A 14,439-nucleotide genomic window follows, 5' to 3' on the forward strand; every position below is an offset into this window, starting at 1 on the left:
TCGTAACTTTCTTTTTCCTTCAAGACAGCGTCCTAGTACTGGCGATTGAAGAAACCTCGGGTTCTCGCATCACTTTTACGTCCAGCGTATTTCAGGCTGGTCAAATGTTCCAACGAATGATGCATTATTTAGAACGCAATTCTAGTAGATCCGCGGCCGGACCCTCGTGGACCAAATGCGCGGGAAAATGGGCCAAGAGCATCGTGCAGAATGTCGCGCCACATCCGGACGATCGATAGACCTACAAACTTAACTTTCAGGGCTCGGACCGTCAACGTCGGCGGCTGGGTCAAGTATGATCCATGTAACGAGATTTTATGTACACACAGTAGCGGACAAATGCATTCCTATGAAATAAAAAAATTCCATGTATTTTAAACTTTCCCCCTCGATAAGCTACCTCCAATAAGAAACACAGCGTGCTGACTTGCGTTCGTTTTAAAAAATTACACACATCGCGAGAACCCCGATAAGATCAAAGCTTCAGCTTTTCCGTTTACGTTCCGCGACGTTATTCGTGGGACGTCCTCGTCGCGAGAAATCGACGGTGGCGAGCGCATTAACTCGAGGAAAATCGCGACTGCTTTCCCTCTGTGGAAGTTGACGACTATCGACCGGAAAGGACGTCGGGATTTAAACTTCGTCGGGGACGTCGTCGTTTTCGAAGGTGGAGGTTGGTCCTCAGGATTAAACTCCCACGAAATCGGGGCAAATGAGACGAAGATCGTCTCGACCGTTCCTCGGGCCATCCATGCCGCCCCCCACAAGTACATCCTTAATTCTGATTAAACGTAATCTTCGACGCGGACCCAGCCCGTTTGGCCTTTCTCGGTCGAAAACCGAGAAAACTTTCGGGATTCCTTTCGACGGAACTCTCGCAAGGATCGAGGCCCGCGGATAGATCCAGCGGACGTCACTGGAGGGGGGTGGGATCCGCTGTTTGCCAGTTTCGAAGGCAATCGTGGAAAAGTTTCGCACGTTCGACGCATGAACGAACTCGGGGAACCGAATTATCCGGGAGTTTCGACGGTATTAGATGGAAATCGTTACCCTTCACCAATTGATAGGAATTTAAGAAGCGAAATGAACGACGGCGGCGGGAACTGTCTGCGATGAAGAGGGGGGTAGGTACTTATTAGTACGACTGCGGAAGTTTCAGTACGCTTTTCGAGTTTTTTTATACGTATACTAATAACTAGCTTTTATCCCGCGGCTCTTTTCGTATGAATTTCGGGATTTGACAAAATTATTTTTTAAAGAAAATATTTTAATGGAATTGTAAAAAAAAAAAAGGAAATGAAAAAGAAAAAATAGCAGAGTTGGGCAAATGTAATCTAATTGCAAAATCTAAATCACAATTACAATGTAATTACAATGTGATTGAAATTAAAATTACATTGTAATTTTACAGTTACATTCTAATTGTAATTATAATTGTCCTGCAATTACCTTGCAATTACATTGTAATTGTAATTTAGATTTTGTAATTAGATTACAGTTTGCTCAACTCTGATACACAGGGAGCATCCTGGTTTCAAGTGGTTTGCAGTCTAAGGGTTAAACATTTTATTATATTGATTTTCAGACAACTCAAATACAATAAATCCATAAAACCCGCAGTCTATTTATGACGAACTGTAACTAATAATTTCGTAATATTTTTACGAGTATGTAAGTAATAATAACCTACTAATTTCTTCTACTACTCCAAATGCCTCTTCGTTTCCAATAGTTCCCCGTGTATCGTGTCGTAAAACACCAAACGACGTGTATACAATGTCAATTTGTAATAATACCAAGGCCTCTGAAAGTCCCAAAATGGCGGAACGTAATCACTTGTTACTCTGTCCATTTCTGTACACTTTATTTCCCCCTTACGAACCCGAGGGAGAAAGAACGAACGAACGAACGAACGAACGAAAGAAAGAAAGAAAGAAAGAAAGAAAGAAAGAAAGAAAAACATTCGACGGCCCACATTATTTTCTACAACATACAGAGCAAAAGAAAAGACCGATCCGCGGCGTTTTATTTCCGCGTCGGTTCAATTTTCCTCCTGCGATTCCCGATAACTTACGACTCCTCGCCGACTCGGCGGCCGATGAATTCCGTCCAACGAATTCCCCGCAGGTGGACCCCGGTATTTATGGTACCCGCAATTCGAAAACCGTATGGAAGGAAGCAATTTGTTCGACCGCCGCCGATACAATACTACAGGGCACCCGCGGTAATGAAACAGCCCCGGGATCGTTTCGTACGTGCTGCATAGCTGTGGATTCCGATTGTTGCAGTTTTCCCAAAGCGGCTCCGTGCATCCCGCCTCTACGTATACATCCGTTCGAAACTTAAACGTCGAAACCCGATGGAGACCTTGTGTAATTAGTAGTCGACTGTCAGCTGCGTTTCGGGAACGATTGGCATAGGGTAGACCGAGGCGAATCGGATCATTTTCTGTTTGATAGTTACAAATAATAGTTAAAGTTTAGAAAGCTAATTATGTATTATAAATTTGTAATTAGTACACATTTAACATGAACATTAATCATAAAAAAAATCATATAAAACAAAAAAAACTTAAAAATCGTTCTTTTGCAAACAAAAAAAAAGGAAAAACGTGAGAAATATCCAGAAATCTCTGAAAGCACTCAAATTTTCATGAAAAATGTCTTTAAATTAATTTAAAAAAGTATAATTTAATGATAATGGGGTCAATTGACCCTACTTGACACATAGCACGCAAGTAATATGTCGAAATAAAGGTTACGTAATAACCATCTCTATTTCATTTTCATTTACTCTTCTTTCACATATTCTAATCATAGGTAGCGGTAGAATTTTCCAAGAAATATAATACAGGACCTTCGGATAATGAACTATTCAATTAACAGAGTTATTCTTACGTATAATGAAAGTTTCCACTGTGTTTCACTTTCGTGCGCTCTTCCTGGAAATCTTAAATCAAGAGATGAACCGAGTGGAACTTACCAAGAAAACAATCCAAAAGGAACACAAAGCGTGAACAGAATATGCAAACCTGTTCCTCTCGCGGTCGACAAGCAACATTCCCCGATGGCCTTTGCACGAAAGCCGAAGACCTCGTTCCATGATCGGTCGACCCCGCCGCAGTCTTTCCAATAAGAGAGGAAGAATCTCCTCGCATTCTCGCCACTCTTTCTGGAATTAAACCGTAAACCGTCGTGGTTCCACCTGTTGAAGGGGAGTGCCTGCAGGTAATTTATCTTCGAACGAAAGAGTCTCGAAGCAACGAACTCTTGGATGTTACAACGAAGTTTGATAGGGAGGGAAGTATTTTGTTCGGGGAAAAGAGTACTTCACGGTGATTACGACACCCGCGGGGACAAAGGAATCCGAGCAGGATCGTTGAACTTCCTACAAATACGTTGTCTTTGTCTGTCCATGATCGTTCGATCACGACTTTCGAACGTTGCACATCTTCCCTAACGTATGGTGGGTTTATTTAATAATTTTTATTATGTAATATAATATTTATTTACCTTTTATAATATACATATATCTTTATAAGGTATAAATTTAATTTACCTTTGTTCAGTGATCGAAAACATTCTTGTATATCCAAAAACACCTTTGTATCCGCGACTAAAATGTTCCATATTTAAAAACACCTTTTATTCTGTGGTTAACATATTCTTTGGTATTTGACAGGAAATCTTCCGGTCTTATTGTATACGTTTTTCAGATGTATACTAAATATATTAATAATAATAACAGTAATAATTTTGGTAGTTATGTAGAGTGTCTTATAAAATGTCGTGCTATTAAATTTCTGTGCAAAGGTCGTCGAATGTATGGAGAAATTTTCTTAGACAAGCAGTTTTTTCTGAGACGTCAAAGTTTGGAAGTTTATACAGTATATTATCTTTAAATATTAATGCAATCTAACTAACTGTCTGATAAATATTTGATATATAATATATTTAATATTTTACACATAAAAGACGTTGAAAAACAGATCTTCTCTATCACAATAACTGCCCTATAGAAACAAACCTCTTCTTCCTACACATTTTCTCGTATCGTTAAAAATAACGGAGATATTTTAGGTGACTCACCCTGTATCCACTTACAACATACGAATATATTCGAATATATTAAATAATACAGAAAATATAACTTTTTGTCCAATAGTTGTCAAATTTTTCCTCCCAGCTTGGTTTTAGCATATTTTCTGCAAACTTCTTGTATATTTCCATATATGTGTTATTCTCCCGTAAAGATCAGCAGTCTATTATGCTTTACTCAATGCTTTACTTATGCTTCATCTCTGCTCGTAAACACCAATCTCAATGACTACGCAGCTGCTGTTTATACAAGTATCCATTTTCATACAACGTGTAACGTGTAACAAAAACTGAGAGTCACAGAGGAATAAATTTCAGCAGCGAAAGTATTCATCGAGTCAATAATATATGTATGTATATAAAGGAACCTGTTTGCTCATGCTGAAAGATTTACTTTCATTACATTTTACACATCTGTTTGTGTCATAAATACACAATATCCACAATGTACGAATGGCCAGTATAATTTTTTCATACCCCATTTAACAGGACTCTTTGTACAGATTTACGCCATTTCTCGGGCAACTGGCGAATCCACTCTAGAAAAAATGATGGTTTTGAGTCATTAATTAATTGTGGGTGTTACGACTTAATTTTTACACTGAATACTTCATAATTGTTTCATTGAAACACGTCGATATCTCGCGCAAAACCCTTAAAATCTACAGTCGTGAATGAGTCAAAACCAGCTTCAAACGCAATATACAAATAACCAAACCGCAGTGGAAAAGTGAACAATAGACTGCGGATTTTTTGCATTTATAGTCTACAGAGCTTTGTGAAATACAATGAAAGAAACTATTACCATAAAATTCAACGTCGTTTCTATTTTAATCTAATAAGATACACCCGCCCCTCGATTTACGCGGAGTACTCGTTCCATTTAGTTTTTTAAAAATAAATATTTTTATAACTTATACTGTCTTTTTCTCTTGAGAATTTTTTTTTCATACAGGCAGACTCCATTTAAACGGCTTTTATCCGCATAAAGAAGAACCAGATGGAGCAAACACGCGACGTAAATCTAGGGACGGGTGTATTTAAGAGAAGAAATTCCTATTTTCGCTCGTGTCTTCATGAATCACTTTACAAAATGTTATTTTCCAGAAAAATCCGTAGTTTAGTGATCAATCAATCTTCACCGGAAAATGGTGAAGAAAGAAAAATTTCCTCTACACTTTCCTTCACGGTAAATTTCGACCGGTTGTCGCATCGTTTACCGTTTATCGCGGTAAACATACCTCCCGTGCAAAGGTCGCGCTCGGTAGTGTTGGTCGTCCTCTCCTTCGGCCTCTCCTACTCGGCTCACCTTCTCCTACTCGGGAGACAACACACAGGTGTACAGCGGGGCCGGCGTTCCTCAGCCGCTCGCCGCCGTGCGCTTTCAGTTGACGCCTGGTCGTCGCCAGGTATGCTGGTCCGTTCCGTGGATTACCGTGGTCATTAGTCACCGATCGTTCGTTCCCCAGGTATATCTCTCTTTTCTCCCAATTCGCCCTTTGTCCTTTGTACCGTCGTGTCGCGTCGCGTGTGTCCTGTACGATCCCGGTTTCAGTGAGTCCGTGGGGTTCAGTGAGTGATTTGAACGCTCGGTACGGCGAGACTCCGGGCGGATACTACCTCCAGTGGCGGAACTTTAGTGTGTGGGTGTCGAATTGTTTGAGTTTGTGCTGTAGAAGGCTGATTTCCAAACGGTTATGACACGTAAGTAGCCCGAGACTAGATTTTGATTTTCGTGGATTGCGTGTGTTGAGGCTGTTGATTTGGAGAGAGATGAAGAGAAAATTGTTTGGATTTTATGAAGTTTGGGAGGATTAGAGAGAGATAATGAGAATCGGGGGAACAGAGCTGTTTTGTAATATTATTGACTACACTGAAATAGGTGTACTTTTGTGTATACGCGTTAGTAATTATTCAACAGTACGTTCAGAAATATTAGACTTTATCGAGTCAGGGAGGATTATGTTAAAGGTTACAGTGAGAGATAAAAGTATTCTTTTATTAAGAATGTGGAAATAGAGTTCTGCTTTTTATATTATTCATTATACCCGATTCTGTATATTCGTGTGTATACATAGATATTACCTACGTATGTAGTAATAATTGGAGTGTTGGTCTTTAGCCTATGTGAATGTTCCATATAATAATAGAATAAAGTCGAATTTCGTGAAATATTTCTACTCCTTTGCATTCATGAAAACCTTTTGTAAAGAAAATAATTTGTTATTTGATGTCTGTTTTTGAAAATTTATCAATAGTGACAGGAATTTGAATAAATATACTCAGTCTAGTAATAACAATTATACGGGACAAACAGTTAATTATTATTGCGTATAACATAAAAAATATGAATATTTTCATGCTTTATTATATGTGGAAAATTCCATTATTACAGTCGAAAATTGAATTATTTAATAGTTCGAATAAAAATGTTGTCTTTAATATTATAATTGCTCGAAACAAAAAAGATTTATCTTTGAGGAAAGTAATGGAATTTTGTTGTCTATGATAAAGTCACGTGTTTTTGTAATGCCCCTGGAATCAATTTGTCTAGTTTCTTATCGCAACGTTCGTTTATTGATCGTTTTGGCATTGAACAGCTCTACTTAGTTATCAGATACAGTATAGATAACTCGCGTATTCCGCTTATCATTTGTTGTAGAAATTGAATGCAAACAAATAATCATAGTTTGTCATATAATTATACAGTACACAAAAACACTATTTAATCCGCACTCTAAAATGACACTTGCAACCCACATTACGTCCAATATTCAATCGTATGAAAAACCATTGCTATAAATCGAATCAACGTTTCTAAGCTCCCAACGTATCAAAAACCAAATCTTATCTCCGAACAATCTCGATAATGTCGCGAGACGCCATAAATTCCGCGTCGTCGTTTTGTATCCACGCGTGTCTGGAATTCCTACGTTGAAAAACCGCTTCCCGAGCTCAGAGAACGTTCGACGATATTACGTCGATGCGACGAGGTTAAGATTCACGCGCGAGTACGAGACGCTTTCGGAGGGATGGAGGGATGGGGGGGGGGTGTGGTGTGGTGTGGTGGGTGGCTGTTTCGCGGCGTGTTGATTGCGTTCGCTGCACTCGCGAGTATCCGCGTCGCCGCGGCGATAAATAAGCCGCTTATGCCGTAATCTAATCCCAGGCGTCGTCGAGAGCTCTCCTATCCCGCGACGGTGTGTGCCGCGGAAATGTGGATTCGCGCGGAGGTGATTGCCTCTGATAGGTACACCGTTGAAACGACGACAGGTACGTCCTTGGGGAAGATGGAACTGAAACTAAAAAATACTCTAATGATCCCTGGGGCATACCGTCGGATGATGTTCTACTCCTTGGCAAAAGGAGTAGGCATTAGGTTAGGCATTAATATCGGTCGCCATCTGTAACCAAAGTTCTGATCCAATTGGGTCAGATCATCTGAACCAATTTAGGTGGATCGACCGAACTGCCACGAGATCCTGCGTACCCATTGGCTCACGTTAAAGTAGCGTTTCCGGGAGAAACTCGCCTCGAAAGTCCGGCACCGCTATTTTAACGTGAGTTGTCCGTATTTTTCGTATAACAATATTTTTTATTACTTACCTATTGAAAATCGACCAAAATTTTCCGAACAACCCAATAACATGTGTTCGCTAATGATAAAAGAAGAAGAACGGAAGAGTTGTTTATATTTACGTGAAACATTGATATAAAAATATTTATCTTTATTTATAGTGACTCACACATTCATTCACATACTTCTGAAATAACATTTAAGCGTACAAATTTTTATGTAATTTCTATTTATATATTTTCATTATCTATACTTTTATCGTCCTTCGGAGACCAATTTTACTTAATTTTAACAAACCGGTGAGTCATTGTATTTTTAAATGTAGAATGAAAAAGTCAAATCGTCAATCACAAATCTCACCCAACGATGCACGGGTCTGCTTTTTTTTTTTTCAATTCTCAACGATTTCTTCTACCAGAAGCAATTAATAAAAATGAATCATACCCAAACGATAGAAACGCAGTCTGAAACGTTTACAGTTTACACAACCGAAAGTGCTATCGGTTCTCGTTGTACTCGCGATCGTAGAAACTGTCGACATTTCGACGGTTAATTTTCTATTTTTCGAGAGTAATTAAAGAAACGTTGGACTGGGTCGGGATACCCGCGTAAAATTTATTTTCCGAATAATTTTCTAGTTAAATTAAACGGAAACTCCGGTCGCCGTGCTCCGATATCTTTGATTTCTCCGGCGAAAATTGAGGCGTTCTTGTTCGTTTTATCGGCGAATTGCTTTCCACGACCGCCGAACTCTATACATGATTCGATTGCTGTGCTGATTGGAATCCGTCCAATTAAAGCTGTACTCGCGGATGTACGGCTTGGCCATGGGGAAGCATTATATCAAATATTCCCGAAGCGCATCCATCGATTCGCTCGTCTTATACAGGATCTGATGAAAAAGTTCAGGGACTTTATGTCTACAGTGGAAAAATAAAATTGCAGTACTCCTTACCCTTTAACGGTAGAATTTTGTTTTAGAAATGTGTATCTGCGTGTCTAGTTAATTGGATTCCTTTATTTGAATAAGTGAAATATATTTTTCAATCTTTACCGAAATTTTAATTATCATAGCAAAAGCTACTTTATTGTTTTACATGACGAGTACACTTGTCATTACCCAAAAAGTGGTCCAATAAACACCGTTAAAATGTTAAAAGCACAGTTTCTCTTCACAACGTTTATTTATTAGTTTTAGTAAAACAATTGGGAATGGCAATAATTCGGTAAGTGGCAGTAAATGGGTCTTTTACTCTATGTGTAATAAAAAATGATTAATAACGTGTAAAATTATATTTTAAGTATTTCGTAAGTAAGATCAAAGATTGCTGAAGAGTTGTTCCATGTTTGTAGAGTACAGTAACCGTTGATATCGCTGACTAGTTGGTGCGAGCGACTCCATCTTTTTAAACACAAAAATCTAATCTAATCTATTTATATCACCCATATCGACGAATCATCGTGTCACTCAAGTGTTTCGATGGAAACGTTTTAAAAACGAGGAATAAATGGTAAACATACTACTTACACTTCCTCGTGATTTACAACGTTCAGACCTTGTTTCATACCACGTATCCATAACGAATATACGTAATTTGATTCCAGTCACGATTTTTCGCTATTTCGGCGAGAAACCATCGAACGTATATTCACGAAATATCATTGCTACGTCTATTGTTACTTCCGTTTCGTTGGTTGCGCACATAACACTATTGAATTTCCAATTAGCTGTGCCCACTTCTCAGTCGAACAAACTCGATGATGAAATAACAAATTTTCATGAAATAAACAGGAGATGAACAGAAAATATGATTCAATCATGGTACCCGAGAGGCAGAGGATTTTTTAATTTGGATACTGTGTAAAGTATGAATTTGGAAAATAATTTAATATGTATTCGTGAAGCACGAAATATGTATTTCTTGCATAGTAATATAACTTTTATTTATCCATCGATTAATAGAATTTTTCTATTAAACACTTGTCTTGTTTCTAGTCGGCAGAAACAGGCACATTTTGCAGCACTCTAAGAATACTGTTTCCGAAATACTAGAAATATACTTTCAGAAGTATTAGAATTATTTATGAGAAATGTTGGAATTGTTAATGAGAAATATTACATTTGTTAATTAAAAATATTAGAATTGTTTGTCAGAATGTTTTAATCTCAATTTTTACAAAGCTGGAATTTTCTATTATATTCAGTTTCTGTTTTTTTTTTCTTTGGGGGAATAAACTTCTACTGTGTTCAATTTATGTTTTTCATTCAAACCATAAGATTCTGTTATAATCAATGTCGGTGTTTAATAAAATATTCCAAAATTTATATCATCAATTCACTGTGGGAAGTGTTGTCCAAAGAATGCATGTACTGTTTCATGTTCACATTCATAAATTCATTAGCATTATTAGCTACTTCTTACGAATCTATCTACTGTATTAAAATGAACGAAACATTTCGTGACTCGAATTCTATGTTTCATTTGCTAAACACGAGATATCTCGTGACCCGTACGCAATATGTTAAAATTTCTGTAATTAGTATACTATCGCGTGCTTATTTAGACATCACTTCTTATTAACTATTAGGTGTATCCATAAGCAATCCACTATGTTTGCAATAAGATTGCGATCAAAATTAAAATTCACGTTACAACAAATATGTATTAACGTAGCGAAAAGAAGGAACAAATATGTATTAACGTAGCGTGTGTATTTGACATGTTTCGGAACTATTACAGAATTTACCAAAAAATAATGAATTACTTATTAGTGCATCTAATATAATTACTATTTTAACACTTTGACTGCCACATAACCCAAATAAGGGTAACACGTACATTGCGAACATCCTGGATTATTTAAATACCGTTACAAAATTTTTGTATAAAATTAATATTGTATATTAATTTTATGCAATTTATTGACTAAACGCATATATTGTTGGACATGTTATGACTTAAACGGGAAATAAAGTGTGTCTGGCGACAAACGGTCCTTTTCACTGTAACAGTCAACGTGTCAACGTAATGAAATCATTTCTTTGCTTTTGTGTGGAAATCTTAACGCATCGCGAAACATACTCGTATTGATCGTATTCAGAAGTTGAGCACCAAGTCTAAAGCAATTTTGAAAGGGTTCTTATCTTAACTCAGCTTGGAGTATCTTGAACCTGAAAACGTAATTAGTACCGTTTGATGGCCCGATCGGAAACGGTTCTCCGGACGAGCAAAAGTGCACCGGATGGTTCGTCTTTATAAGCCAATTCTTCGAGGCGAAGTTTCACCCGCGACGACCACGCTCGATCTTAAAGCCAGTACCTGCCTGATCGTTACGATCGATCCGTGATACTGGACGGAAGATGAGCCCCGTTATCTCGCGTTATCGAGAAAAGTTATCTAAGGTACCGCGTTCATGTGCAGTGTATCAACTATTTTTACATTACCCTTATTATCTCTCATTAAAACAAATTTAATAACAACGCCGATAGATACTCTTTTAAGATGAAATCAATTATAAAACATGTTGTAGAGGACAGCAAGTCAGTACAGATATTTTTGAAATGTCTGAAGCATATCAAATTATACCATACATTGAAAATTTTCACAGCACTTCTGCTTCATTTATAAGTCGTAAATCTGGTTGTTGCGACATGGTTCTCGCAACAAGCGCGTAAAATTCACAGTCCACTAGTCTCTACAAACCCTTCACTGCAGTCCTCAAGCACACTAAGTGTCCCAAAAACCACCAACAGTAGGTACCATCCGTCAAACCATTACTGTCATCATCTAAAACTCCAATAGTTCAAGCACCCCTACCCACAATTCACGAAGAGGAAGATTTCCACAAAGCCCAATGCCCCACTCGGATTTCGCTTAAAAAGCGAAACGTTTTCATTCAGAATCCGTGCTTAGCAACTTCTCTGTCCCAGTTCACGGAACCGCAACCCCGAGCACCTAACTCTCGGAACCCGGTGTGTCGATGCGTTCCAAAATGGCGACGTCACAGCAGACCGATCCCCGCTTCCTTCTGCGCCTGGGATGGATCTCTTTGAGCGGACAACGTCCGTGTGTCCTCTTCCGCGCGTTCCCCAGCTTCCTATCCGAGAGAGGACACGATCGTGAGCCGTAGTTTTTTCCCATTGCACGAAGTCCTTTGAAACGTGCCCCCCCCCTCCTCGCTGCAGTGTTTACCTCCGGCCGAGTTTCTGGCGGACATCCAAAAAGCCTAGCCCTTTGCTAACTTTCTCCCGTTCTCTCCCTCTGTCTCCCCAACTCTCCTCCTCGCTATTCGTGAAACCGCCTACCCCCTAACCCAGAGTCTCCCCTGTTTTTCTCTTCTCTGTCCCTGGGTCGTGACACCGAGTGGGCGGATTTATATCCGTTACCGAGGAGAGAATGCCTATCCCTGTCCGCGTTTCCAGTTGTTTGTTCCCCCGACGTTCCCCAGACGGGGCTCCCGGCCCGCTCCCAGACTCTATCCCATGGGTAGTTGGCGGTTTACTGCGGCGATTCTTTCCTTCGACGATGCGGATTTATACGGCCAGAGGATGAGAAGAACGCGCGCGACGCACGGATAGGTACTCTCTCTCTCTCTCTCTCTCTCTCTCTCTCTCTCTCTCTCTCTCTCTCTCCCCCCCCCCCGGACATCGGGATGGGGAAACGTACGAGTAAATTGCGATCGATAATTCCGGAGGATTTACGATTTTCGGCCGTTGGATCTGTGGATTCGCTTGCGCGCCTTGGGAGAACGGGAGAAGTATAGGGTATTGCGGGAACGTTTTTTAACGGTCTTTTAAGGGAAGGAATATTTATTCTTGACAGACTGGGGTAGGTCGGTACACCGATTAGAAAATATTGGGAGGAAGCTGTTTTATGTAGTATTCATTGTTGCTCTTGTGGTTAACCCTGCTGTTCACCTCACTTATTCTTCACGTTTGTATACTACTTAGCTTTTGTTTACTCTATTGTGACTGGTTCCAGAGGGGGGACCCCCCCCCCAGTGGTCGGAATAACGCCGTTGCTCGTGTCGCATTCATCGAGGAATCACTATATTTGTTTGTTTCCATGCCCTTCCTCCCTAAACAGCTCGAATTCTTTTGATTCGTCCGATCTATCGTCTATCCTTCAAGCTAGAGTCACTCGTAGCGAAGATTATTTAAATTGAGCAACGCCAGCCCGGAAGATTACCGCCTCTTGCGGTCCCGCTAATTGCATCGGCGGCATTGCATCGCGCGGCGAGACGCGGCGCACGCCTGCCGCGCAACAGAGAAAGATTGCCCACGATGTTTCTACTGACGAAATTTCTGCCGTTAATAAACACCCATCCGCCCCCGTATCGTAATCCCGATAATTGGCCAGGAATTCGACGGTTCCTCTCTTGCTTTCCGCGCGTACCGACGACGCAACGCCAATCGTCGTCGTCCCCTGACATTTTCACGCGCGGACCCGTCCTCGGTTTGCGAAATACACGACGTTTATTTTGACACCGGCAATTAATAGATACCCGGTCGCACGCTTCACGATGATTGCTCAATCACTCGCACGGAATACGTTGGCTGTGTCGTCGCGCAACACGCCTGGATGCAGCATCTTCTGGATATGTTGGTTGGAATGTCTTGCTGAAAACGTTTGGGTTGCATTGTCATTCTTGCAGACAATTCAAATTGATTTTCTTCGGTGTTGTTTAATCCTCGGAGTACGGTGATCGCGTCCATTTGGATCCGAGTGTTTAAAAGCCATATCTAACTCATCGATTTGTAAATATAATTATTCATAAGCTGCATAGACAAAAATATCTCTACTATTGTTTTATATAAAAGTATGCATCGTGTATTTTAATGGTTATAATTCTTATACTAAATCTAGTTATTTCTGTTTGAAAAACAAATGTTTACCAACAACGGGTTTTATACGAAATTGCCGGAAAATTAAGCGTTAAAACAAACGCTACGGTGTCTGATCAGTACATTTCGAATAGAATTACTATTAACATTAAACTAATGCCAGTCGTGTAATTATTATGTCACGCGACAGACCATTGTACGCAGTCATCATCTATATTGTAAAAAAGAGAAGATATAGAAAACAAAAAATTCTAATTAACTGCGAAATTTGGTCCCCTATCTTTTTTGGCCATAATATAATTTACAAAGAAACTTGAAAAATTCGTAAATTTTATGGCTTTCAGAAAGTTAACTTGTTTCTAAAATATACATATTGTTCGTATAACGATCGATCTTATCGTACGGTGACTACTAGAAACATATTCCTTTGATTACTATGTACTTACTACATCTCCGAGAAGGAGTCACTTCAGAGATTTTGCTAGGATTAAGTCCACGACACCGTGTCGTCACTTTTTCGACGTGTGAGGTAAATTTCACGAGTGAAAGTGTCGTCTTGGCTGGTAAACAGACGCCTCGAGACATAAACTTTCTTTCCAAATGTTTGTAAATCACTCCTTCTAATCAGTCGTTTGTTGCGTCTTGCAATCTTTCTTGTATAATATCAATCGGTGCTAATTTTTAATCACGTTCACATTTTACACCGTCCAATCAGGAAATGGGGCGCAGCGTATTCGTTGTTTACCCTCGTGGCTGAAGCATTTTTCCTTATGAGATTGTTGTCTCGGCGTGGACCCGGGTCGAGACAATAATCGAGAGGAATTTGTAGTAGATACTCCAGACGGAAATCTGTTAAGAATTTTCAGTACTTCTTTTACTTCTGTATCGTCGCGAAACGTTTCGTTGTTTGCACAATGTCC

At 39.5% G+C, this 14,439-nt stretch overlaps 1 long non-coding RNA gene across 1 annotated transcript in view; it reads left to right on the top strand.

The window, feature by feature from the left end:
* Window positions 1-5,741: 5,741 nt before the first annotated feature.
* The window catches only part of LOC107188980, an 82,639-nt gene continuing 73,941 nt past the window's right edge, over window positions 5,742-14,439 (top strand). The window contains exon 1 of the long non-coding RNA XR_001516229.1: window positions 5,742-5,801. This is a non-coding gene — a long non-coding RNA (uncharacterized LOC107188980). The remainder of the gene's footprint in view (window positions 5,802-14,439) is intronic.

Source organism: Dufourea novaeangliae, unplaced genomic scaffold, assembly GCF_001272555.1.
Source record: "Dufourea novaeangliae isolate 0120121106 unplaced genomic scaffold, ASM127255v1 scaffold125, whole genome shotgun sequence".
In the NCBI taxonomy this organism is placed as follows: Eukaryota; Metazoa; Arthropoda; class Insecta; order Hymenoptera; family Halictidae; genus Dufourea; species Dufourea novaeangliae.